The sequence below is a fragment of the Taudactylus pleione genome, unplaced genomic scaffold (assembly GCF_031769625.1).
Source record: "Taudactylus pleione unplaced genomic scaffold, aTauple2 ptg000007l, whole genome shotgun sequence".
In the NCBI taxonomy this organism is placed as follows: domain Eukaryota; kingdom Metazoa; phylum Chordata; class Amphibia; order Anura; family Myobatrachidae; genus Taudactylus; species Taudactylus pleione.
Window position 1 is genome coordinate 5,719,108 of NW_028284410.1, and position 27,432 is coordinate 5,746,539.

Here is a 27,432-nt window from a genome sequence, read left to right on the forward strand (position 1 = left end):
ATGTCTCTGTATTGTGGGTGTCTGTGCTTTCTTTCTCCTCCTCTGTGTGTCTATCTCATTTTATATAAACACCATCGGCGGCACTCAGGTAATAAAGTATTGTAAGATACAGATTACTCCAACATTTTAATGTCTTTACTGCATTATCATCAGGGATCTCTGATGACGATGCAGTAAAGACATCGAAATGTTGGAGTAATCCTGTGTCTTACAATACCTTATTACCTGAGTGCCGCCGACGGAGTTGTGTATTGTGGATCCCGTGCATTGGGATCTTTATGGAAGGCGTCGGAATCGGTATGAGATCCCGCCGGCCATGCCTGGCCAACCAAAGCAGAGTTCCTGGCAGCGGAAGCCCGACAGCGCTGGAAATCCCGATCGTCGCTAAGGTAAGTATAAACTAACCTAACCTAATCCCCTAACCCTTCTTAGGGGTGCCTAACCCTAACCTCCCCCCTGTCTGCTCGCGGTGCCCAGCATCCCTTCGATTGGGTTGCCGGGCGCCAGTCTCCCGGCATCGGAGAAATGTCGGCGTCTACATCTAGACGCCCAACATTTCACCCTCGCCGGGATATGACAGTCGGGAAGCCGTCTGTCGGCATTAAGGTAGCCGGTTTCCCGGTTGCATACATATATATATATATATATATATATTCCCCACTGTGTTTTAGAATTTGCCCCATCACCCACTAATACCCAATACCTCTCATTATTTTACTCTTGCCCTGCACATTGTGATCCCTCCTCCTTCTTTTTACATTTCTCTATCTTCATCACTTACATTTCTCTTTCTCCTGCTGAAGTCAATGACAAAACTGTTAAATAACTGAACTTGAGGTGGCAGATAGGCAGAAACTTCAGATTTAATAGTTTTAGTTCAGCAACTGAATAATAAACTTTTTATATATTATGGACCCTATTCATCAAGCACAAAAAACCCATTTGCACTCAAGTTATTGGGGTTCTGAGACACAGCCAATCACGGAACACTTATTAAAAATGTTTCAGGCATTAATAGGTAGACTTATAGAACAACAAAAAGACCTATTATTATCAGCGTAGGATGGCATGTTTATGATTATTACATCACTTGATGGTCAATTTTTGTAAGGTACATTTTTTCTTTATATACTAAGCTGTGACATTAGCCATGTCCTCCGAGAATTGGAGAAGCCCTTTCATTGACTCAATGCTGCATTGTCGTGGGCCTCTACCTTTGCACTTCTTCAGTTGTCCCTCCATGCCGCAGTTACTTATTCCCATTTTGTGTCATGGTTTTTACAGTTGTTGTGCAGTTCTTTTTTATTTATTTGTCAGCAGATCTTATGTTAAGTATTATGTACAAAATGCTCTACTTTGTGCGGCAAATTATGAATTTCTTTCTGATTGCACCTTTACTTTGCTCGGAGAGAGAATTCTCTCCTGATTACTTTTATCTACCCGTGATATTGTTTTTTTTCTCTACAAAACCATGAAAGTAAAAACTCCAATAAACATGTAATTATGGCGTACCACTTAAAATTATACATTCATTGAACTATAAAAAAAGGCTTAAAGTTTTATTCAGTACACTATGGCAACAATTCCAGGAATATTAAACAATATAACAAATTAAATACAATGCAAACATAAACTTCTAAATTATTCTCAAACAATGTACTGTAACAATTAGCAAAATTTATTCCATCAAACATATTCCAAACTTTAGTTTCATTTTGTCCTCTGCTAAACTGCATTGCAGGGATTCTAGTCACTGTCTCAACAGATGGCATTCGTCTGTGTGTTATGGATCTTTTGACACCATTATCTTTTCACATAAGTTTGAGTCTGTGTAAACCAGTAATAAAACTTACACAGCCTAGCCATTATAAAACCCCATCGATTGGCCTGCCAATAAAGCCCTTTGCGTTTCTGGGTACATTGTGCTTCGGAGGATGATTTAGAAGCAATTGATTTAACAGAATCTCCTCCAAGCAATAAGGCAAAACTGTTCTTCAGGAGTACGACAGTCCCATCTCTCTGCATGGCTGACACTGTGTGTATTATATCTTGTGGCACATCAGAACATAGTGCTTGATTCTGTACATTGCTTGACTATATACAGTACTGCTTGAGAACTAAATGAAGCAAATACAAAAATATTACCCTATTAGTCTAGGCACATACAGGGAAACCTTGCACATTAACATCAGGGAGTATGTCATATAAAGTGTATGCAAGCACTACTGTTTTTATATGTCATACTTTGTCCAATCTTTACAGATATTGTCTATGTAACTATAGTATTTGGGAGAGATCCACAAACACTTACTTATTAATGGCCCATAAAAAGAGGATTTAAGTTGTCTGGACTTATGTTAGAAAGAACAACATAACAAAGACAATAACTGGTCTAATGTCGGCAGTCCATATTCCCTGGTTATAAATGCTTCCGATTTTGGCAGAATGCGATGTGATGAAAACATGCAGACACAGAATTGAATGATTGTATTGCAGTAGTAAAAGTTAACTTCTGTGTTATTGCATATCCTATGCTACAATTAGAAGAGCCAATGGTTAGTTGCGTGGCTCATTTATGTATAATAAAGTTATAGTTCTGTGATTTCACAGCCATTGCTCCAGATATATACTTTAACAAGCCTGTGTGCTGCATACTAAGTTATCTGTAATATCTGAACTTTTACTCTACATGTCTGTTTGTCTCTCTCTCTCCATACCTGGTTTTCAGAAGATGCCTTTGGGTTCTGGGCTACTTGGATATTTATTGAGGGTGATCTCCACACAACTATATTTCTGGGAAAGTGGGGCATTTGGGTTCCAACAAGCAGGCTACATATTATGCAACTGGGTCATTATTAAAGAGACATTGAATAGGATTGGGTCGGGCAGCTCCATGGTAGCCAGGGCCATATTTCTGTATATACTTCTAAGATTAAGTAGGGCTATTTGTTTTAAGAGAGGGGTTACCATTGAATATTATTACTGGAGCTTGGATGGAGAAACTTCTTGTATCATTATTGGTCACAGGGCTTAATATTGAGATCTTAATAGCCTATCTCTGAATAGCCTGCAATTCTTTCAACATGCCCATGACACGCCCACATCAAACATCCCCTGTTACATCCACTCAGCTGTGTGAGACTCTGAATCAGACATAGCCAACAGCTTCCAGACATGGGCCTTCTGAAAGTATCCAATTACAAATGGTTGAGCAATAAAAAGCGAATACTTTTAGGAAGATCATTTGGGCAGTCAGGGGTTACCCATCTCATGGGAGGCATTACTGTGTAGAAAGAATGGAGTTTTCTCCTAGTGGTTTGTGCTATTCTTTTATGTATGCAACATAAGTATCCTACAAGCACCAATATTGAACGCAGAGGTTATACTCATACTTGCCTACTTTTGAAAAAGTATTTCAGGGAGATTATGAAAACAAGACCTTTGACAGGGTTGCCTTAAAATTTATTTAGATCCAGATGTAAACGAGACCCAAAGTAGTTAGTAAGATCTACTTGTTGATGAAAACACACTGATACTTTTCAGTGCTTGTTCATGTATTGTGTTTTACTAGGGGTATCATATAAGTGTCCATGAGAAACCTTTTATGCAAATTCATGTAGCCATAGGGTTCATTGTGCCTTCTAACCAATGCAGGAAGGCACAGCTTATACCATTTGAATGTAATATTTCTGATTTCTTTTTTTCCCAACAGCTAATAATAGGGGTAATCAGGGATATTGCTAGATCCTTTAGGGAGTCAGGGAGATTGCTACTATTTCAGTGAGTCTCCTTGACAATCAGGGAGAGTTGGTAAGTATGGGTATACTGTAACCATAGGGCTATTAGGAAGCAATATTTAAACCTTGTTTTTCTTCTCACCTGCAGCAATGTACTGAAGCAGGGCCAGATTATGCACAAACAGGTTAGGAATGTATTGCAGGGGCAAACGCAAAATTTCTAGAGGGGGGTTTCCAAGTGCCTGATTTTAGAGCAAGTGTGGCCAGTCTATGAAGAGGAAGCCAAAAAATTCTGCGCTGGAGAGTATTCTTAACACATTAATTTATTAGCACAAACACATGCTAGCCTATACATATACTAAAAAGAATACAAAATAAAAATAAGGATGCAGTTGTATAAAAACAATGGCTAATGCAATTTGTCATATGGCAATTATAATTGCTGAAACAAATCCAAACACTGTGTGTATAAATACTCAGGCTGAATTAGCATAGCAAGATGCTACATGTATCAAAAAGTGCATAAATAATGAACTGATTCAAAAGCTTGAAAAGTTCAAAGAAAGTTCAAACGGCCAGTGTATGTTAATTTTTTGATCTCACTCATGATTTGTAATATTTCTTGAGTGCACATATGATAAACACTGGTCAATTTAAAATCACAACAATATTACCTCCGGTATACGAGCTGATAAATGTAAGTCCCCCATATCACAGGAACCAAAAGTCCCGATACCATTTTCAGGGTCTCAATCGGATAAAGGGGCGTCCCCCTCGTGGGTCACTCGTATCTGTCTCTGTGTCTGGCTTGGTGAGGAGAAGTCCTGGACCTTTATTAATGGCAGTAGATCTTGTTCACAAGGCCGCTCATGGGTTGCACTTCTCACTTTTGTCGGCACAGCTTGCCGCCAGCTAAAGACTTAAACTGGAAGATAAGAAAATTGCGGTGTTTCGGAAGGTGATATCAGGAACAACAATGCATTTCGGTCACTCCTGTGACCTTTTTGAAGTATTCTGCTGCAAGAGGGTATTGCGAATGTCCCAGCAAGTGAGGAACAGGCACTGAGAGCTATTATTTAACTCATTACAGACAGTCTATGAAAAGGGCATAATAAGCACTTCTATAATATACATCATGTGAAGTATAGTGTATGTAATAATTCTGACATATAGAGGACCAGTGCTCACAGTAAGCCATTATATGTGGAAGTAGGGCCATCCTGCCTGAGCTGAATGTTTTTATCTCAGATGTGGGCTCCATTCCAGATCATTGGAGTAAGGTCAGGAGCCTGGGGGAGATGCAAAAGAACCTTGCACTGCCCTGTACATATATGTACATATTGGTCTCCTTATGCACTGGACAGTGTATTATTATACAGTACTAATAACTGACCCTATAGATGGTCTATATCAGTGCATGCTTTCCAGATCTCCTATTTGGTACACGAGTGTATTCACACATTTTAAAGATCAACAGGTGCTGCTAATTATTTCATTTTTGCCACTGAGGGGACCTTAAAATCATGCAGCTTTTGAATTATATGCAATTTCTATTGTAGTCAGCATGGTGGGCTGGAGAGTAGGGTTTCCAGGCAACTGGAAACCCCTCCTGCATTTGCCTATATATCAAGGTGGTGTGTACTTATATTATCTGGGAGGGGGGGGTTAGTAGAGTGTTGGGGAATGTGTTATAAGGTTGTATATTATGTTCTCTTGGGATATATTAAAGTTAGAAGGCTGTTAGTTAACTATTTCAAGGACTACATACATATATAATATAAGATTTTTGTGAACATCAGTGGTGGTTATGGACTGAAACATATTAAAAGCAGCCCTGAATTCCGAAGAAGATGTTGGAATGCCATGTGCCCTTGGTGGGAGAAGAGGGAAGCACGTGAGAGATGAAGAGATAAAAAGCCACAGTAGCATGGCACTGAATAAGGATCTGTGGAGCTATATAGGAGAGATGGAGCCCGGGCCATGCTCCCCAAGGAAAGGATGGCATATTGTACCTGAAGTAAGCGGTCCCATAGAGGAGAGAAAAGAATGGACCTGTTGCCTGTGAGGAGGTCCCGGAGAGAGGAGACTGCCGTGAGATAGGGGAGAGTGCCAGAGGTGGAGCGGCATCTGAGGAGCAGAGCAGTGGCACTGGTTCCAGATATAACTGTAAAATGTCTCTGGCTGGAGGTGTACACCCAGTATAGCTGGAGCCTCCCTGAATGGGAGATCTGGAGGTGGAGCAGCTCTGATACAAGCACCCAGCAGGTGGAGTATCTCGGCAGGAGGGGCCAGCTGAGTTTGCATTTGGGTGGAGGAATTGGCTCTGAGACAGAGTGTCTGTTTTCATGTGGTAAACCCTCCACACAATCACAGTGAGGATTGATCACATATAACCCCTCCGCACAAAGTAGTTCAGGACATCAGCTAACCAGCATTGACAGGGACACAGAACTAGGCAGTCTAATAAAGCTAATAAACTAAAGCCGAGTACACACTGGAGCAATGTTGGGCTGATTTGCCATTTTGTAATGACAAATTGCCTACGTTGCTCACTGTACTGGCGACTGCATGCTTCCATGGTCGCTAGGTTTAAAGTGTTGCACATAAAACATGACAACATCGCTAGCAACTATGAATACCTACTGATCTATATATCTGAATGTCGCTATTTAGTATTGTAAGTCGCACAAGAAATAATTGCTTTCCAGACTTTGAGTGTGGTTCCAAAGCACAAAAAGTTATTCATATAAAAATCATTTAGTTACACGCTGTGATCTAAATACAATTAGCACAAAAGATTATACATAAACAAGGTACAGTCGATACATACGCAGGCGCTCTGGATCCAGATTTCCGGCATCAAAGGTGAAGCCTCCGTCAAAAGAAAGAATATGATGACTAACTACTGAATACAGAGCGCCTGAATATATACCCTTACAGAGAGTAGGCAATACAATAGAAATGAGTTGGCATAATCCTATTGGTTCTTCTTCTTGGTTCTTCTGTCATAGTTCAGTTTGTACAATGGTAGTTCAGCCCTCCAATGGCTCTTTGTGTGTGTTTTAATTAATCAATAGACACTACATACAAAGTACATTCTAATACCTAATTCTCTATAATCCAAAATTTGCAGACGCATGTTGCGATCTCCTTGCCGATGGAACCAGATTTCTGCAAATAGACAGTGATTTAAAATGGTACCAAACATGGTCTGCTTATCATGTACTAAACCTTAGATATCAAATACATACATTTTACATCATAATTAATTACTTTAATATAAACCATAATGTGCAGGAACCTTTTATGAGTGCGTGTATATTTATGATTATATGTAAGTATGCGTTGTGTGTCTACATGCAGCATAAAAGGTGCACTGTGTGTAGGTTTTATGTTACAGTGCATAACATGCGCTGTGTGTGTTTTTATTTATAATTGCAACTGTATATATATGTGTGCACGCATTGTGGATACCCATGTGATCGTTTAAGTGTATATATACACATATATACACACCAATATATTAATATATATATATATATATATATATATATATATACACATAACTTCAAACAGTAATATTACTTCTGTCTGAACTAAAATAATGACAGACAATGGAGTTTGTCCTGTGAACAAGCAAGCTTTGGCAAGGAGTCTGATATCTTCTTTAACAAAAGGCTTTCCTATGTTTATTCAGAATACAATTGTCAGTCCCTCTTAACCACATCAGCATGGGACACAAGGCCTACAATTTCTAATGATAGCTAAACATCTAACAATTGTTTCTAAATCCACATTCAGAACACTTTCTCTGAGCATATCAGTGTCTGTGTTATACTTCAATTGCCACAGACATATTGTTTCTATATGCGAAGTAAACACTCACAGTATTTTTGTGTATTCCAATTACTAGTCCAAAGACATGTCCACAAGACTTATTTGTCAGCACTGAATATATAAAGTCTTTAAATATATGTGTATTCATGATTATGTAAAGACTTTAACAGAGTGCAGTAACACGGCAGATGTACACAACGCTAAAATAGTGCCGTGCACAATAATATTATACTGACTACGCCAGATGGCGTCGTGCAAATATTATTTTTACAATTTAGGTCTCAGCCAACCATCCGGCTTTGACACAACCTATAGTAAGTTAATGAAGGATGGAACAGTGATCGTTCTGTCATTCATTAACTCGTTCAAGTGGGGACAGTCAATACCCATTTAAGGGCATTCGTTCCGATGTCAGAATGAATGCCCATCGCTCCAGTGTGTAAACAGCTTTAGAGTTGCAATCTGTACCTGTTTAATATATTACAGAGATAGCCAGAGCTTTGATGCAGGACAGAAAAGGAAGCTGCTGGAATAACCACATCCAGTTTAGCATAGACCTTATAATTATAAAGCTTATGAACACAGAGTAAGGCTAATGAAACAGTCAAAACTTATAAAGACTCTGAGAATATAGACTTTGTATGACACCTAAAGTGTAAATTAACCACTCTGACAACGAATATGTTGGAAGACTTAGGAGTAATTAACCTATTTTTTAGCTAATCACTGACACTATTACATGTTTGAGTTAAAGTTGAATGGATTTCAACAGTTCTCAGGAGAAAGTGGTTAACTCAAAGAAACAATTCTCATCTCAGAAATTGCTTTGGAACTACAATATAGCATTGAGTAACAAATACAACCGATACAAGCCAAGGAGCAGAGACTGAAGTGTATCATTCTAAGCACCAAAAGTTGCTACAATTATCCAAGACAGAGTGCACCACCAAGGCCTAAAACAATAACTGGACTAAGGGGAATATCTATTTGTTGTAAATTTGAAGTAAATTACATTGTTACAGTATATCTAAATAGGTATATGTATATATATGCCTAGTTGCCAAGCTCAACAAGCGATATCCTTAACAACAACTACCTTGTGTTGAGCATCTTTATTGAATACAAATGCAGACACTCTGCCCTTAATGCTGTTTCTAGTAACAATTATGGAGAAATATAACAGCTTTCATAAATACTGATAATATCATACAGAAATATAGGTTCGTGTATGAGTGTTCTGCTTCTGGTATAACAATATACTGTGTATATACTTTACTGTAAAGGGGATTAGTTAGTTATTATCAAGTAGAAGTGTTAAAACTTGTAGGAGGTGAAATTACTTCAGCCCTAGAGATTATAGACCTGCTGACTTTTTAAGTTACTAATTTCCACACAGGGTAATTTTGAAGCCTAATGAGTTATAAATTTGTCTTTATATGTCTGTTTTTCTTGAGACATATTGTAATGAAATGTTATTGTTATGTAATAACTGAGTTTCAAGTTAGAACATTCTACTAGTAACTTTTTCTTTTAGGCATGAAGTACCAAAGTGTTCCTATGTAATGAATGAAATAAAAATTATTTAATTTCAGAGACACAATGTTTGTTTGTGGTGTTAATGTTTGAGACCTTAATAGGTATTAGCAGTATCTCTACTCTCATACACTATTGTCAGGGGTTTCCTAAGCTAACCCCTCAGTCCACTGTCATCAAGTAAGTTTTACTGACTTGGGTAGAGGCATCACCTAGGTGAACAGCGACAAGGCTTTTTTTGTAATCCCTAGAAGGATATTGCCAAAGAGTGGTAAGTGGGGGTTATATATATAATATTATATTTATATACATTATACACACACACCGTTGGTAACATTGATTATCTCATTACCCTTAAGGGGTTGAATATATTAGGCAGCAAGTAAACACTGTTCTTGAAGTTGATGTGTTTGAATCACGAAAAATGGGCAAGTGTAAGGATCTGAGCGACTTTGATAAAGGCCAAATAATTGTGATGGCAACACGTCTGGGTCAAAACATCACCAAAACGGCAGGTCTTATGGTGTGTACCTGGTATACAGGTGTTATTACTTACCAAATGTGGTCTAAGGAAGAACAACCAGTGAACCGGTGAAAGAGTAATGGGTGCCCAAGGCTCATTGATGCGCTTGGGGAGAGAAGGCTAGCCCATCTGGACCTATCTCACAGAAGAGCTACTGTAACATAAATTGCTGAAAAAGTTAATGCTGGCTATGATAGAAAGGTGTCAGAACAGTGCACCATAGCTTGCAATGTATGAGGTTGCGTAGCCGCAGACTGGTCAGAGTGCCCATGCTGACCCCTGTCCACCACCAAAAGCACCTGCAATGGGCACACGAGCATTAGCACTGGACTATGGAGGAATAGAAGAACCTGGCCTCGTCTGATGAAGTACATTTTCTTTTACATCATGTGGACGGCCGGGTGTGTGTGCATTGTTTCACTGGGGAAGAGAAGGCACCAGGATGCACTATGGAAAGAAGTCAAGCCAGAGGAGACAGTGTAATGCTCTGGCCAATGTTCTGCTGGGAAACCTTGGGTCCTGACATTCATGTGAATGTTACTTTAACACATTCCACCTACCTAAACATTGTTGCAGACCAAATACACTCCTTCTTTGCAACAATATTCACTAATGGCAGAGGCATCTTTCAGCAGGATAATACTCCCTGCCACACTGTAAAATTGTTTAGGAATGGATTGAGGAACATGACAAAGAGTTCAAGGTGTTGACTTGACCTCCAAATTCCCCAGATCCCAATCCGATCGAGCATCTATAGGATGTGCTGGACAAACTAGTCCGAGCCATGGAGGCCCCACCTCGCAATTTTACAGGACTTAAAGGATTTGCTGATAATGTCTTGGTGCCAGATACAGCAGGACACCTTCAGCGGTCTTGCGGAGTCCATACCTTAATGGGTCAGAGCTGTTTTGGTGGCGCGAAGGGGACCTACACAATATTAGGCAGGTGGTTTTAATGTTATGGCTGATGATCTGCAAAGGTTTGGTCTGATGATGTGTAAAACAACAATAATACACCCCTTCATCAACTTCCACATAAGATTACTACATACCCCCCACCACAGTCTGCAAAAAGGATTCTATAAAATATTATAGAATTGTGTCTTATAAATTGTGTTGCTTTTTTTTGGCTACTGACGGTTTCTTAAATATTCTCATAACTCTCGACAGCAGGAAAGTTGGCAAGGTCATAATAAAATTGTGACCATGAACTGGTAAATATTTTATCTGTGAATTGGGATGAACTTCCTGACAGCAGAACTGTCATCCAATAGTAGGACTTTCCTGCCAAAGCAGAACGGTTAGGTGTTATGCATTCTCAAACTCTTTTTCGTTCAGCATAGGTTACAAAGCTTGTCAGATTTGCAACACTTTGACAGTAAAGGTGTCTTTCTACTCTAAGCTTTAATTAACCTATTTCAGTTGCTGCTTAACTTTAACACACTGGTTTTATAAGCTATACTACTATATTGGTTAGGAGTATTTATAGATTCAATTAGCCGCAGATTGAGTCGCACAGTCTGTTCCCGCAGGTAAAGTGCCCAGAGTTTCTCAATTACAGACCTGCAACCAACCTGCAAGCACACCATAGGCATAAATAAGCGGTTTAACATTGGAGAGGGCACGTGTGCAGCCTCCGTGTGGGCACCCCTCCTCTCTGGCAGCACAGCACACTCTGGCTTGTGCAAGAGTTTATTGTGCATGCACAGTTCTCCAGGAATATAGTGCCTCACTTTGACTTCTCTACTGTGCATGCACAAATCTCTGGCAAAAAGCCCTTTTCCTAGTAATTTAAGTCTGCAGTGCCCAGCAACCTGGGACTTCGGAGAAGTAGGTGTATAATTTATAGGGTATAGGGTGTACGGTGTGCGCCCCTTTGGATCCTGGGGCTCGTGTGCACTGTACACCATGCACCCATTATAGATATGCCAATGGCAAGAGTTAATGCTTATTTCGCTTGTGAGCAGAAATGAGCATTAACTGCTACCTCCTGGATGCTCCTCTACTCATGCACAAGTGATAGAAAATACTGTAAACCTTAACATCAGACTAAGGGACAATCTTTTTCAGCTCTGCTTTATTTATAGTCAAAAGCTGCTCTTTGCTATCTCAAAGGTCACCATTTCTCCTTCACCAAAATTGGAACCTCACTTCTTCCTCCACTTATGCCCTCAGATATAACTCATCTCCTTATTCTCACACATCACTGAAGATGCCTGCTGCTCCTGCATGCTGCTATACTAGTTGCTGATAAGATGGGAAGTAGTCACCATCCCGGCGGTTGGGATGCCAGCGTTCAGAATACCGGAGCTGGAATCTAGAAAGCAGTCAGAATCCTGGCTCCAGAATGCTGACCACCGGCCAGTGGTGTATTTAGAGGGGGCCGAGCAGGGCCTGTGCCCTGTACGCCATCGGATCAGGGGCGCCACTGGCCGCGGTGCAGGACATTGGTTTCAAGTCAGAGTAGTGCGGACCGCATGCAGTGCACTCCACACTACACTGTAACACACACACTCGTAATACCCGGCGGCGGTGTGTGTGTTTCAGCAGCCAATGAGAGCCAGGCAGACTCTCATTGGCTGCTGTGTCCACTGCCGGAGCCGGGATGGAGCTCACTCATGAGCTCCGCCTTCTGGCTCCAGCAGTGGGTGATGAGAGAGTTACATGATGTCTCTCCCATAGTGCAGAGCAGTCCGAGAGGACAGAGGAGTGGACAGTGGTGGGCATGGCAGGAGCGGGGATTCAGGTAAGTGTTGTGTGTGGTTTTTTTTTCTGTGTGTGTCCTACTTGGGGCACTGCATATGGGGGACCACTACTGGGGACACTATATAAGGGGCACTACTGGGACCACTGCATAGGGGGGACCCCTACTGGGGGCCCTGTATAAGAGGCATTAATGGGGGCACAGCATATGGGGACCACTACTGTGGCCACTATATAAGGGGCACTACTCAGGGTACTGCATAGGGGGAACTACTACTGGGGCACTATATAAGGGGCACTACTGGGGGAACTGCATAGGGGGATCACTACTGGGGGCACTACTACTGGGTGCACTATATAAGAGGCACTACTGAGGGCACTGCATAAGGGGGACTACTACTGGGGACACAATATAAGGGGCACTGCATAGGGAGGACCACTGCATAGGGGGGACTACTACTGGGGGCACTGTATAAGGGGCACTGCATAGGGGGGACCACTACTGGGGGCACTGTATAAGTGGCACTACTGGGAGCACTGCATTGAAGGGACCACTACTGGGGGCACTGTATAATGGGCACTAGCGGTGGCATTGCATAGGGGGACCACTACTAGCAGCACTGTATAAGGGGCACTATTCTGGGCACTGCATAAGTAGCACTGTATAAGGGGCACTACTGGGGGCACTGTATAAGGGGCACTGCATAGAGGGGGGTCACTACTGGGGGCACTGTATAAGCGGCACTACTGGGGGCACTGCATATGGGGGACCACTACTGGGGGCACTATATAAGGGGCACTACTGGGGTCACTGCATATGGGAGACTACTACTGGGGGCACTATATAAGAGGCACTACTGGGGGCACTGTATAAGGGGGACTACTACTGGGGGCACCATATAAGGGGTACTATTGGGGGCACTGCATAGGGGGGACTACTAGTGGGGGTACTATATAAGGGGCACTGAATAGGGGGGAACACAACTGGAGGCACTGCATAGGGGGGACTACCACTGCGGGCACTGTATAAGGGGCACTGCATAGGGGGACCACTACTAGCAGCACTGTATAAGGGGTATTACTGTGTGCACTGTATAAGGGGCACTACTGGGGGCACTGTATAAAGGGCACTGCATAAGTAGCACTGTATAAGGGGCACTACTGGGGACACTGTATACGGGTGCATTACTGGGGCACTGTATAAGGGACACTACTACAAGGGGCACTGCATAAGAAGCACTGCTACTGGGGACACTTATGGGATGGAAAGGAATGTTCCCATAGAGGCAAGAAATGGTGGTGTGTCATATTGACAAGCCCCCATTTTCCAGTGGCCACACTCCTTGTGGCATGTGACCATGCCCACTTTTTCGGTATGGGCTTTTTGGCACGCGCACATACTGAGGGGGTGCTCCATTTTTTAACTTGCCCTGGGCTCCAAATACCATAGTTAAACCACTGCCACCGGCATCCCGACGCTAAGCATTACGGTTAGGCACTAGGTGGAGGGTTAGGGTTAGGCTGTGGGGAGAGGGTTAGGGTTAGGTTGTGGGGGGAGGTTTAGGGTGTGGGAAAGGTTGGTTAGGGGAGGGTTAGGGGTTAGGGTTAGGCTACTTACTTTCATGCATAAGGATACTGACTGTCGGGAGGGTGCTGTTGGTATTCTGACCACCAGCATCTCGACCGCTGGGATTCCATACCCAACCCGATAAGATGCCTCATTGCAGTAATAAACTAATAACTGAAGGTTTGATCAGAACCTTTACAATGACAATGTAAACATTCTTAAACTGACCACATTGTGCACATATGATAAGTGTGCTGAAATAAATAAATGGATAAAGACTAATAGCCTAGTTGTGGACCAAACATAAAACTATGTCAAATAACAAAAAGAAAGGGGGTGACACCAGACCATTTTCAGCTAAACAAAAAAACAAACAGGAGTTATATATAATATGGGATGGTAAGATTGTTAGACTGCGCTTCTTATCAATCTCTGCAACCCTTTCCTGGTCGTAGTGGGGTCCCTCCCCCATAATTCATATGCAAAAATGGACAGAAATAAGGAAAATTGGCACTGAAATTATGTATGGAATGAAGTCCCTATTGGTCATTTTCGATAGGAAATATTGTACTTAAACAGTGGTACTATAACCTAAAAATAGCTACCTATTGTATCCCTTGTATATTATGGGCTAATAAAGTTAAATAAAAAAGAGAAGTTCATGGTTACATTGTAATTAATAAATATTTACCATCACAAGAAGGGGTCTCCTTCTCCCGAAACTCCTGGCTTGGTCTGAAGCCCTGGGCTCTTCCCCGCACCCCTGGGCTGTGGGTATGGGGGTAATAAAGTGTAAAATAGTAGAAAACTATTGTATTTTACAGTGGAACTACAGATGCCAGAAAGCCTGCCCTTTTGCACTTGTGGAACTACTAGTGCCAGCAGGCGGCTGGCACCCATATCCCTCCCAAGTTTGTCTTTAGTAAATTTGCAAGATGAAAAACATGCCCAAACTCATCCGAGATTGTCATCCCGACCAAACTCGAATCTTAGTAAATTTACCCCCTATTTTTAGTTATCTCATTAATACAAAGTATCCAGTGTCATCTAACCTGGTAAAAAAGGAAAGTAGATATTACTTGAGGAACATTTCACCCCTGCATTGAACTCTACTTAGTTAATATTTCCGTGGACTATACAGTATATATATATATTTCATCTGATGGAGATAGTTGTAAGCTGTCAGTACATTTAACAGGATTCATAACCAAAGGCAGCTGATTATGGACTAACATAAAGTGCAATGTTTTACAGGGATTAACTTACTTTGTTCCAGGAATCCATTATTATATACTCAGGATTGTTAAAGAAGCTAAGGATCTAGTGCACGTGGAGTGTAATGTACAGTACACATCAACTAAACAATCTACTTCAGCATTGATGTGTTATAGGAAGTGAAGGGAGGGTTTGGCTATTACACCCACACTGTTATTTGTAATGTGCTACTGTGTTATGTGTTCATGAGAGTAAATGTTGAAAGGTCATATTATTTATATTACTACCTAACTACATAGTGTAATTGTTCAGAAGGTAAACGTTGATATTGTAAAATATTATTTACCTTGTAAAGTTACATGTATTCCATATTCATAAAAGTATATGAGAAAGTTAAATTGTGTAAAAACATTACCTACTTGCAAAAAATAAAATTGATACCAATACTATTGTCATAGTAAATACATTCTTATACATATAAATCTAAAGGCTTTCCCAAGCTAGCCTATTAACCATATTGCTATTACATTAAGCTTGGGTGGAGGCTCAATATATTAAAATTAAGAACCAAGGGTTACATCCTTGTAAATTTAGATAAAATGCTTTTTATTAGTGCTTACATAAAAACACAGATATACTTTTCACTGTACAGTGAGATATGAGCAATGCAGCTGTCATACTCGATGTTGGGAAACTGTATTAGACGTTAGCAACATGTAATGATCTATTAAGCATAAAAGTAACAACTTGTGTGGTCAGGCAACAGCATGCATAAATAGTTAGTCACATGCGTTAATCCTCATCTGAGCTATATAGGCCACTTCGTCCTAAGGCTTCCTTTGAGGTATGGGATTCCCCAGTCAGGCTGGTCCAGTTGGAATGTTAACAGCCAGAAAATCTTGTACCGGAGAAGAAGTCTAAAGCAGATGAGGCTATGAACTGGAGAATCTTGTACTGGAGAGGAATCCTAAAGCCAGAAAAATCACTTACAAAAACAAGAGTTATATCTATAGCACAGATGTACACAGGGTTAAAGTGGGCCGGAATGGGGCAGAACTGCGTTCTGTCACTTCTAATTGAAGACCAGTTCCGCCTCCGTCTGCACACTTTGCCTGGCTTTAGAAACTGTAAGCTGCCGGCTGCAGGCCTCCGGTTGTCAGTCTGAATTAGCTCTATATTTACTGGCAAAGCCTGTCCAGCAGGCCAGCCTCCCTTTGCCCGGCTGGCCCACCCCCCTTTGCCCGGCTGCCCATCCTCCTTGCTCGGCTGGCCACAGACATGGCCCTGCTGGATGCCCTGACCTAGTGATGATGGCAGTAACAAATGATTGACCACTGAGGCACTGATGATATGTTGTGTGTTTTTTTGTTTGTGATGTCTGGCTTGTCCCTGCCGGTTAACGCACACCACCAGCGCTGCCCGCCCTAGGCCATATCAATAAATGGGCAGGGTCGAGGGCACTACTAAAGGGAGCATTACTATTGGGGACACTACTACAGGGGGCACTACTACTGGGGGGCATTGCATAGGGTGCTCTGCATAAGGAACACCACTCCTGGGGGCACGGCATAAGGGGCACCACCCCTGGGGTCTCTGTCTAAGGGGCACTACTACTGGGGGCTCTGCATAAGAGGCACTACCACTGGGGGCACTGCATAAGGGACACTACTCCTGGGTGCACTGTATAAAGGGCACTCCTGGGGGCACCATATAAGGGGAACTACCACTGTTGGCATTACAAAAGTAGCACTACCACTATGGGCACTGCATAAGGGGCACCACTCCTGGGGGCACTGCATAACGGGTACCACTATTGTTGGCTCTGCAGGAGCACTGCATGTAAGCTCTTATGAGCAGGGCCCTCTACCCTCTTGTGCTTCTCCCTACTTTACTTTCATTGATTTCTTACTCCCCACTAGGGCACTTGCGTGCTTATGCTCTGCTGCTTATGTGGGTGATATGGTATAATGATCAGTATATATATACACACATAAGTTTACTGCAAGCGGCTTATTGAAATGTCAGCCCTTGGGAAATGTATATCCTTATTTCTCCCCTAATTGGTAGCACTAAATTTGCCAGGAGTGTAGTTAATAACTGACAGCCTGACAGCCTACGCTTATAATTCCCAATTAATAGTGCTCAGCACCTCCTTCACGTTGCATCTTCTCACTTGCCTGGCTCTGCCGTCTGGCCAGTAACAGGTGCAGCTGTCGCCTCAGGATGGTTCTAGAACACTGGCTGGCTCCCTTGTGACAGCTGCTAGATGCTAGGGTTAGGTTGTGGGGGGAGGGTTAGGGTGTGGGAAAGGTTGGTTAGGGGAGGGTTAGGGGTTAGGGTTAGGCTACTTACTTTCATGCATAAGGATACTGACTGTCGGGAGGGTGCTGTTGGTATTCTGACCACCAGCATCTCGACCGCTGGGATTCCATACCCAACCCGATAAGATGCCTCATTGCAGTAATAAACTAATAACTGAAGGTTTGATCAGAACCTTTACAATGACAATGTAAACATTCTTAAACTGACCACATTGTGCACATATGATAAGTGTGCTGAAATAAATAAATGGATAAAGACTAATAGCCTAGTTGTGGACCAAACATAAAACTATGTCAAATAACAAAAAGAAAGGGGGTGACACCAGACCATTTTCAGCTAAACAAAAAAACAAACAGGAGTTATATATAATATGGGATGGTAAGATTGTTAGACTGCGCTTCTTATCAATCTCTGCAACCCTTTCCTGGTCGTAGTGGGGTCCCTCCCCCATAATTCATATGCAAAAATGGACAGAAATAAGGAAAATTGGCACTGAAATTATGTATGGAATGAAGTCCCTATTGGTCATTTTCGATAGGAAATATTGTACTTAAACAGTGGTACTATAACCTAAAAATAGCTACCTATTGTATCCCTTGTATATTATGGGCTAATAAAGTTAAATAAAAAAGAGAAGTTCATGGTTACATTGTAATTAATAAATATTTACCATCACAAGAAGGGGTCTCCTTCTCCCGAAACTCCTGGCTTGGTCTGAAGCCCTGGGCTCTTCCCCGCACCCCTGGGCTGTGGGTATGGGGGTAATAAAGTGTAAAATAGTAGAAAACTATTGTATTTTACAGTGGAACTACAGATGCCAGAAAGCCTGCCCTTTTGCACTTGTGGAACTACTAGTGCCAGCAGGCGGCTGGCACCCATATCCCTCCCAAGTTTGTCTTTAGTAAATTTGCAAGATGAAAAACATGCCCAAACTCATCCGAGATTGTCATCCCGACCAAACTCGAATCTTAGTAAATTTACCCCCTATTTTTAGTTATCTCATTAATACAAAGTATCCAGTGTCATCTAACCTGGTAAAAAAGGAAAGTAGATATTACTTGAGGAACATTTCACCCCTGCATTGAACTCTACTTAGTTAATATTTCCGTGGACTATACAGTATATATATATATTTCATCTGATGGAGATAGTTGTAAGCTGTCAGTACATTTAACAGGATTCATAACCAAAGGCAGCTGATTATGGACTAACATAAAGTGCAATGTTTTACAGGGATTAACTTACTTTGTTCCAGGAATCCATTATTATATACTCAGGATTGTTAAAGAAGCTAAGGATCTAGTGCACGTGGAGTGTAATGTACAGTACACATCAACTAAACAATCTACTTCAGCATTGATGTGTTATAGGAAGTGAAGGGAGGGTTTGGCTATTACACCCACACTGTTATTTGTAATGTGCTACTGTGTTATGTGTTCATGAGAGTAAATGTTGAAAGGTCATATTATTTATATTACTACCTAACTACATAGTGTAATTGTTCAGAAGGTAAACGTTGATATTGTAAAATATTATTTACCTTGTAAAGTTACATGTATTCCATATTCATAAAAGTATATGAGAAAGTTAAATTGTGTAAAAACATTACCTACTTGCAAAAAATAAAATTGATACCAATACTATTGTCATAGTAAATACATTCTTATACATATAAATCTAAAGGCTTTCCCAAGCTAGCCTATTAACCATATTGCTATTACATTAAGCTTGGGTGGAGGCTCAATATATTAAAATTAAGAACCAAGGGTTACATCCTTGTAAATTTAGATAAAATGCTTTTTATTAGTGCTTACATAAAAACACAGATATACTTTTCACTGTACAGTGAGATATGAGCAATGCAGCTGTCATACTCGATGTTGGGAAACTGTATTAGACGTTAGCAACATGTAATGATCTATTAAGCATAAAAGTAACAACTTGTGTGGTCAGGCAACAGCATGCATAAATAGTTAGTCACATGCGTTAATCCTCATCTGAGCTATATAGGCCACTTCGTCCTAAGGCTTCCTTTGAGGTATGGGATTCCCCAGTCAGGCTGGTCCAGTTGGAATGTTAACAGCCAGAAAATCTTGTACCGGAGAAGAAGTCTAAAGCAGATGAGGCTATGAACTGGAGAATCTTGTACTGGAGAGGAATCCTAAAGCCAGAAAAATCACTTACAAAAACAAGAGTTATATCTATAGCACAGATGTACACAGGGTTAAAGTGGGCCGGAATGGGGCAGAACTGCGTTCTGTCACTTCTAATTGAAGACCAGTTCCGCCTCCGTCTGCACACTTTGCCTGGCTTTAGAAACTGTAAGCTGCCGGCTGCAGGCCTCCGGTTGTCAGTCTGAATTAGCTCTATATTTACTGGCAAAGCCTGTCCAGCAGGCCAGCCTCCCTTTGCCCGGCTGGCCCACCCCCCTTTGCCCGGCTGCCCATCCTCCTTGCTCGGCTGGCCACAGACATGGCCCTGCTGGATGCCCTGACCTAGTGATGATGGCAGTAACAAATGATTGACCACTGAGGCACTGATGATATGTTGTGTGTTTTTTTGTTTGTGATGTCTGGCTTGTCCCTGCCGGTTAACGCACACCACCAGCGCTGCCCGCCCTAGGCCATATCAATAAATGGGCAGGGTCGAGGGCACTACTAAAGGGAGCATTACTATTGGGGACACTACTACAGGGGGCACTACTACTGGGGGGCATTGCATAGGGTGCTCTGCATAAGGAACACCACTCCTGGGGGCACGGCATAAGGGGCACCACCCCTGGGGTCTCTGTCTAAGGGGCACTACTACTGGGGGCTCTGCATAAGAGGCACTACCACTGGGGGCACTGCATAAGGGACACTACTCCTGGGTGCACTGTATAAAGGGCACTCCTGGGGGCACCATATAAGGGGAACTACCACTGTTGGCATTACAAAAGTAGCACTACCACTATGGGCACTGCATAAGGGGCACCACTCCTGGGGGCACTGCATAACGGGTACCACTATTGTTGGCTCTGCAGGAGCACTGCATGTAAGCTCTTATGAGCAGGGCCCTCTACCCTCTTGTGCTTCTCCCTACTTTACTTTCATTGATTTCTTACTCCCCACTAGGGCACTTGCGTGCTTATGCTCTGCTGCTTATGTGGGTGATATGGTATAATGATCAGTATATATATACACACATAAGTTTACTGCAAGCGGCTTATTGAAATGTCAGCCCTTGGGAAATGTATATCCTTATTTCTCCCCTAATTGGTAGCACTAAATTTGCCAGGAGTGTAGTTAATAACTGACAGCCTGACAGCCTACGCTTATAATTCCCAATTAATAGTGCTCAGCACCTCCTTCACGTTGCATCTTCTCACTTGCCTGGCTCTGCCGTCTGGCCAGTAACAGGTGCAGCTGTCGCCTCAGGATGGTTCTAGAACACTGGCTGGCTCCCTTGTGACAGCTGCTAGATGCTAGGGTTAGGTTGTGGGGGGAGGGTTAGGGTGTGGGAAAGGTTGGTTAGGGGAGGGTTAGGGGTTAGGGTTAGGCTACTTACTTTCATGCATAAGGATACTGACTGTCGGGAGGGTGCTGTTGGTATTCTGACCACCAGCATCTCGACCGCTGGGATTCCATACCCAACCCGATAAGATGCCTCATTGCAGTAATAAACTAATAACTGAAGGTTTGATCAGAACCTTTACAATGACAATGTAAACATTCTTAAACTGACCACATTGTGCACATATGATAAGTGTGCTGAAATAAATAAATGGATAAAGACTAATAGCCTAGTTGTGGACCAAACATAAAACTATGTCAAATAACAAAAAGAAAGGGGGTGACACCAGACCATTTTCAGCTAAACAAAAAAACAAACAGGAGTTATATATAATATGGGATGGTAAGATTGTTAGACTGCGCTTCTTATCAATCTCTGCAACCCTTTCCTGGTCGTAGTGGGGTCCCTCCCCCATAATTCATATGCAAAAATGGACAGAAATAAGGAAAATTGGCACTGAAATTATGTATGGAATGAAGTCCCTATTGGTCATTTTCGATAGGAAATATTGTACTTAAACAGTGGTACTATAACCTAAAAATAGCTACCTATTGTATCCCTTGTATATTATGGGCTAATAAAGTTAAATAAAAAAGAGAAGTTCATGGTTACATTGTAATTAATAAATATTTACCATCACAAGAAGGGGTCTCCTTCTCCCGAAACTCCTGGCTTGGTCTGAAGCCCTGGGCTCTTCCCCGCACCCCTGGGCTGTGGGTATGGGGGTAATAAAGTGTAAAATAGTAGAAAACTATTGTATTTTACAGTGGAACTACAGATGCCAGAAAGCCTGCCCTTTTGCACTTGTGGAACTACTAGTGCCAGCAGGCGGCTGGCACCCATATCCCTCCCAAGTTTGTCTTTAGTAAATTTGCAAGATGAAAAACATGCCCAAACTCATCCGAGATTGTCATCCCGACCAAACTCGAATCTTAGTAAATTTACCCCCTATTTTTAGTTATCTCATTAATACAAAGTATCCAGTGTCATCTAACCTGGTAAAAAAGGAAAGTAGATATTACTTGAGGAACATTTCACCCCTGCATTGAACTCTACTTAGTTAATATTTCCGTGGACTATACAGTATATATATATATTTCATCTGATGGAGATAGTTGTAAGCTGTCAGTACATTTAACAGGATTCATAACCAAAGGCAGCTGATTATGGACTAACATAAAGTGCAATGTTTTACAGGGATTAACTTACTTTGTTCCAGGAATCCATTATTATATACTCAGGATTGTTAAAGAAGCTAAGGATCTAGTGCACGTGGAGTGTAATGTACAGTACACATCAACTAAACAATCTACTTCAGCATTGATGTGTTATAGGAAGTGAAGGGAGGGTTTGGCTATTACACCCACACTGTTATTTGTAATGTGCTACTGTGTTATGTGTTCATGAGAGTAAATGCTGAAAGGTCATATTATTTATATTACTACCTAACTACATAGTGTAATTGTTCAGAAGGTAAACGTTGATATTGTAAAATATTATTTACCTTGTAAAGTTACATGTATTCCATATTCATAAAAGTATATGAGAAAGTTAAATTGTGTAAAAACATTACCTACTTGCAAAAAATAAAATTGATACCAATACTATTGTCATAGTAAATACATTCTTATACATATAAATCTAAAGGCTTTCCCAAGCTAGCCTATTAACCATATTGCTATTACATTAAGCTTGGGTGGAGGCTCAATATATTAAAATTAAGAACCAAGGGTTACATCCTTGTAAATTTAGATAAAATGCTTTTTATTAGTGCTTACATAAAAACACAGATATACTTTTCACTGTACAGTGAGATATGAGCAATGCAGCTGTCATACTCGATGTTGGGAAACTGTATTAGACGTTAGCAACATGTAATGATCTATTAAGCATAAAAGTAACAACTTGTGTGGTCAGGCAACAGCATGCATAAATAGTTAGTCACATGCGTTAATCCTCATCTGAGCTATATAGGCCACTTCGTCCTAAGGCTTCCTTTGAGGTATGGGATTCCCCAGTCAGGCTGGTCCAGTTGGAATGTTAACAGCCAGAAAATCTTGTACCGGAGAAGAAGTCTAAAGCAGATGAGGCTATGAACTGGAGAATCTTGTACTGGAGAGGAATCCTAAAGCCAGAAAAATCACTTACAAAAACAAGAGTTATATCTATAGCACAGATGTACACAGGGTTAAAGTGGGCCGGAATGGGGCAGAACTGCGTTCTGTCACTTCTAATTGAAGACCAGTTCCGCCTCCGTCTGCACACTTTGCCTGGCTTTAGAAACTGTAAGCTGCCGGCTGCAGGCCTCCGGTTGTCAGTCTGAATTAGCTCTATATTTACTGGCAAAGCCTGTCCAGCAGGCCAGCCTCCCTTTGCCCGGCTGGCCCACCCCCCTTTGCCCGGCTGCCCATCCTCCTTGCTCGGCTGGCCACAGACATGGCCCTGCTGGATGCCCTGACCTAGTGATGATGGCAGTAACAAATGATTGACCACTGAGGCACTGATGATATGTTGTGTGTTTTTTTGTTTGTGATGTCTGGCTTGTCCCTGCCGGTTAACGCACACCACCAGCGCTGCCCGCCCTAGGCCATATCAATAAATGGGCAGGGTCGAGGGCACTACTAAAGGGAGCATTACTATTGGGGACACTACTACAGGGGGCACTACTACTGGGGGGCATTGCATAGGGTGCTCTGCATAAGGAACACCACTCCTGGGGGCACGGCATAAGGGGCACCACCCCTGGGGTCTCTGTCTAAGGGGCACTACTACTGGGGGCTCTGCATAAGAGGCACTACCACTGGGGGCACTGCATAAGGGACACTACTCCTGGGTGCACTGTATAAAGGGCACTCCTGGGGGCACCATATAAGGGGAACTACCACTGTTGGCATTACAAAAGTAGCACTACCACTATGGGCACTGCATAAGGGGCACCACTCCTGGGGGCACTGCATAACGGGTACCACTATTGTTGGCTCTGCAGGAGCACTGCATGTAAGCTCTTATGAGCAGGGCCCTCTACCCTCTTGTGCTTCTCCCTACTTTACTTTCATTGATTTCTTACTCCCCACTAGGGCACTTGCGTGCTTATGCTCTGCTGCTTATGTGGGTGATATGGTATAATGATCAGTATATATATACACACATAAGTTTACTGCAAGCGGCTTATTGAAATGTCAGCCCTTGGGAAATGTATATCCTTATTTCTCCCCTAATTGGTAGCACTAAATTTGCCAGGAGTGTAGTTAATAACTGACAGCCTGACAGCCTACGCTTATAATTCCCAATTAATAGTGCTCAGCACCTCCTTCACGTTGCATCTTCTCACTTGCCTGGCTCTGCCGTCTGGCCAGTAACCGGTGCAGCTGTCGCCTCAGGATGGTTCTAGAACACTGGCTGGCTCCCTTGTGACAGCTGCTAGATGCCTCCCAGTGACAGCCTGTCAGCTTCCTGGCTGCAGTCTGCAGCATAGCTGCTCACCGCTGCCTCCCATCTCAGGATACTGCTGACAGCCTCTGGAGACCTACTGACAGCCTGCCCTGGATTCCCTCTCCCCCCTCTCTCATCGACTTCCGGCCACCGCTCCTGCACACAGCGTCCCCAGCATCCGCATCTCCGGCAGGGTGAATCTTACTGGTCCACCACTTATTATTTATTACCAGTTATTTATGTAGCGCACAGGTAGAGCCGTGGTGGGAATCGAATCCATGACCTCAGTGCTGTGAGGCAGTAATGCTAACCATTACACCGTCTGTGCTGCCACCACTTGCACAGCTCCTGCTGTGACACCAGGATCCCTCTCCGACTCCACCCCCTGCGCCTGGCAGTCTTTTCGCAACTCAACTACCACTCAAGACACAGGGTGTGAACACAGGAGGGAGGGATCTGCAGTCTCGCTGTCATTTGCGGCTAAAGGCTCTAATATACCACTCTGAAATCGTCCCCTTTCTCTGACAGAACCAAATCACTCCCAGCTGTATCACTCCACCCCCTCCTGTAACGATCACGGATGTCTGTGAAATGTCCACTGCCATTATAGACTTCTGACATGCACAGGGTACATACATTTCCATACATTAACAATACATTTACTTACATTTACATGCCATCATATATATGCCTACAGTATATTTAACATTTACCTCATAAATGGCTTTTTGGTGTCAATATACATTAAATATATTTTTAGATATAAATTACTCACTGTATATTATTAATATAGATCCAAATATATTTTACCTCAGGAAAGTGTACATTTATGAAATATATAGCTATATTTTTATATGCAATCAAGACATATAATATATGAATTTGATATACATTTTTATGTTTTAACAAGTAATGTAGGTTATATCACTAAGCTTTCCGTACTAAACCATATTTATGCATATAGTTTTTAGTAATCCATTCTCAGTTATATTCTCTCTTTAATACCTCTCTTTAACCCATTCCCAGGGTTACATGAGTGTAGAAAAAGAACATTTGTAAAGTTATGTGTGGGCTGTGTAGCGAGAAAATAAATGGGTAGAACACAGCGGCGGCTCCTTACCTGTTTGTCTGGAGGGTCTGAACATCATAGGCTGCAGTCTATGCAGCACTCTTCTCCCATGCCATCCCGGTGATTGACAGCTGTCACCGGGAGGCGGGGCTTAAGTCAGGTGGCCGTGTGGGACGGAACCTAAATAAGAGGGAGGCTTTAGTCTGGCGCTGCTAGCAGACATGCTGGATTTTAGGGACTGCATCAGCTGCTATAGCAGAGGAGTGGCTTCCCATTGGTAGCACTGTCTCTGCTATTGCAGTCCGAACTGGCAGTCCTAGGGGAAGAACCCCCCCTCTGGGACTGCCTGTACGGCAGTGATCAGCAGAGAGTGATTCCAATGAGAAGTCATTGCCACTGCTAGCCTAGGCAGTCCCTGCGAGGTGGTGGATTTTACTGGGAGGGCTGCAGCCCCTATGTAAATCCACCACTGGTAGAACAGTCTATGGTAGTTTTATTGATGGTTGTGGAATTTGATAATCTTGTCTGAAGAGGCCATGTAACCATCCGCTATCTGCCAATCATTGCTTTCATATTCAATTCTATGGAGTGACTGGGCGTGACCTGGTTACAATGCGCTGCAGATCTGCTGCATGTTCTTATTTTGACAAGTGTTGAGATGTTACATGGACCGAAGAGGATGTGGTCCCTGTGTTTTGTAAGTAATAGATTGGCGAAAGAGAGATGTATTGGGTAGTGTTTATTAATAAATGTATACTGTACAATAATCAGTATGTACTGTATGTCATGTCTTTTGTTTAATATTTTATTTATAGGTGGACTACAGCTGCTAGGGGTCCTTGATGTCCATGCATGCTGGCATTTGTTGTTCTACAAGTGCCATCATGCCGGGCAGGCTTGCTGGGACCTATAGTCTGCCTGTTAAGAACAATATAATTAACTATTTAATTGCCATTTCCCACTACAATACTACTGAGATGCAGAAACACTGCAGCCCTAATACTGCATGATATCCTGCCAGACCCAGTTACAATAGTACAAAAGCACCGTTAGGCCACTTACCAACAGCAGGTTGTATGCAGAGCCAGAGACTGGTTAAAAGAGGAGGAGCCACCAGGCAGGCTGGTAGGACCGGGTCAGTGCACATCCAGCAGCCACTCCTTTTCCAGTAAGTAACTCATCCAACTATGGAAGCCCAGATGCTTGTTTCCCTCTACCACACACTAGCCACCCAGAGCCCATGCAGGGGGCGCTTTTAGGGTTCGCCTCCAAGTGTCCCAGAAAGAGGGGCTGTGATAGGGGGTTTCATCAACCCCTGCACCAGCCGGGTGCCTTGGGCTGACTGTGGCTGCAGCTCAGGTCATTTAAAAAGTGCAAAATGTCCACTGCATGGTGTGAAGCCAGCTTTGCACCAGCTGTACTTCTAATTTGCCCATGTGCACCCAGATTTCCACCACCCAGGTACTTTGCATTGCTGTGAAGCAGCCTGTTCTTCAGTGAAACTGGATCAGTGTTAAATTTGGCCATGATTTTGTCCCTCTCTAAAAGTTAGATAATATTTGAGGTTTAATTGCTGTTACAAATAGGTCAGAGCATAGATACAGTATGTGAGCCAAATGCTTCTTATCTGCAGACAAATTCTATATCACTATTGTGCTTTGCTATGAGTGTTATCTTGTTAGAGGACAAAGAATCATCCTCATGTGGTACAGTATCTGTGTTTTAACAATAGGCTTTGTAGCTGACATACATCCCTTTGTCATTTGCTAACAGCTGAGCACTTACATCTGCATGATAATTTAAAGGCTACAAATACTCCCAGAGAAAGCATAATTGTATTACAGACATGTACCATCCAAAATAAAAATACTTTATGACACTAAGTTACACTGAAGCCAGAAAATCATGCCAGGACCCCCAGGGGGCAGCTCCAATGTCTGCCT